Source organism: Gossypium arboreum, chromosome 12, assembly GCF_025698485.1.
Source record: "Gossypium arboreum isolate Shixiya-1 chromosome 12, ASM2569848v2, whole genome shotgun sequence".
Taxonomy (NCBI): Eukaryota; Viridiplantae; Streptophyta; class Magnoliopsida; order Malvales; family Malvaceae; genus Gossypium; species Gossypium arboreum.
This window is the reverse complement of record NC_069081.1, coordinates 75003066-75005013: the sequence shown is the minus strand read 5'-3', so window position 1 is coordinate 75005013 and position 1948 is coordinate 75003066. Positions and strand designations below refer to the sequence as shown.

Here is a 1948-nt window from a genome sequence, read left to right as displayed (position 1 = left end):
AACATTCAGACTACAAATTAAGCAAGGGATAGTAAAACTTCCTGGATCTTTCAGTTTGGTTGGCAGCTTGTTTTGTAGAATGGCTGAGCACTCCTCGTTGAGTTCTATTGTAGATAAGTCCTCGAACTTCCTTTTATTTGTTAGAAGCTCCTTCAAAAATTTTGCGGAGGTAGGCATCTGCGAGATGGCTTCAACAAAAGGTAAGTTGATATGTAATTACTTCAAAAGTTCAAGAAACTTACCGAATTGTGCATCAATGTAATCTTTTTTCAATTTTGCTGGATATGGAACTGGTGGTTTATATTCCTCTGGCACTGGTTTGTCACTATTTTCGGGTTTTTGTTTCCTCCTTTTGTTTTCCACGGCTTCTTGTGCTAACTTCTTTTCAGATTCTGCTAACACTTTCCCACTCCTTAGTGTAACTGCTTTGACATGCTCTCTTGATTTGGTGTTACTAAGTAAACTTCCTAGTGGTCTTTCCGAGATTAGTTTGGATAACTGGCTTATCTGAGTTTCGAGCCCTTGGATCGATGCATGTTGATTCTTAAGTGCTATCTTGGTGTTCTGGAAACGAGTTTCTGACACCGATATAAACTTTGAGAGCATCTCTTCAAGGATCGACTTCTTTTCCTGTTGGTAGAGTGGTTGCTGAAAACCTGAAGGATGTTGTGGTCTTTGATTTCCTTGGCCTCCCCACGAAAAATTGGGATGGTTCCTCCAACCTGCATTGTAAGTGTTACTAAATGGATTGTTTTGAGGTCGAAGATTATTACCCAAGTAGTTTAATTGCTTGTTATCTATGTTGTGGCCATAAGGTTGATATTCCGAATGGTTTGTTCCATCTCTACTTGGTTCGCACTGCGTTACTAGGTGAACCTGTGAAGAATTAAGAAAACCATCAATCTTTTTATTTAAGAGTTCTACCTGATTAGAGAGCATGGTGACCGAATCGACGTCATAAACGCCGACTGTTTTCGTTGGCTTTGTCCTCATGACTTTCCACTGATAGTTATTCAGTGACATCTCCTCTATAAACTCATAGACATCTTCTGGTGTTTTATTGTTGATGGTTCCGCTAGTAGCTGCATCAACCATTTGCCGAGTTAAAAGATTCAGACCATTGTGGAGTGTTTGAACTTGGAGCCAAAGAGGTAACCCATGGTGAGGGAACCTTCTCAGTAAGTCCTCGTATCTCTCCCATGCATCGTAGAGGGTTTCTAAATCCATTTACACAAAAGAAGAGATGTCATTACGTAATTTAGCCATTTTAGTCGGCTGAAAATATTTTAGTAAGAATTTTTCAGACATTTGTTCCCAAGTAGTAATTGATCCTCGTGGTAACGAGTTCAACCACTGTTTAGCTTTGTTCCTTAATGAAAAAGGGAATAACCGAATACGAATGGAATCATCAGAAACGCCATTGATTTTAAATGTATTGCAAAATTCCAGAAAGTTTACTAAGTGAGTGTTGCGATCTTTATCCTACAAACCATCAAACTGAACAAATTGCTGTATCATCTGAATAGTGTTAGGCTTTAATTCAAAAGTATTTGCAGCTACAGCAGGTCTAACTATGCTAGATTCAGTTCCTGTTAAAGAAGGTTTAGCATAATCATACATAGTACGTGGAGTAGGATTTTGATTAACCGCAATTGCAGGAGGTAGCTGATTGCCTTGGTTTTTAGCCATCTCTTCGGTTAGGGGTTGAGTATCGTCTTCTTGCTCGTTTCCCGTGTATCTTAATCTTTGCCTTATTTCTATTTGGTTTCTACAAACTGTACGATCGATTTATTCGTCAAAAAGTAGTGGCCTTAACGGGTTTCTTCTAGTCATAAACTACAAAAACCTCCCAAGAGATGGAAAAAATAAATAAGTAAGTAATAATAATATAAAATTAAATTGCAAGAAAAAGAAATGGCTAAAGTAATAAAAATTGAGCGTTCCTAAT

The 1948-nt window shown here is 38.0% G+C and overlaps 1 non-coding gene across 1 annotated transcript; it reads left to right on the top strand.

Moving 5' to 3' along the window:
* Nucleotides 1–1153: 1153 nt before the first annotated feature.
* On the top strand, nucleotides 1154–1260 carry LOC128286277 (small nucleolar RNA R71). The gene has a single exon (XR_008276820.1). It is a non-coding gene; the product is annotated as a small nucleolar RNA R71 (small nucleolar RNA).
* The last annotated feature ends 688 nt before the right edge of the window (nucleotides 1261–1948 follow it).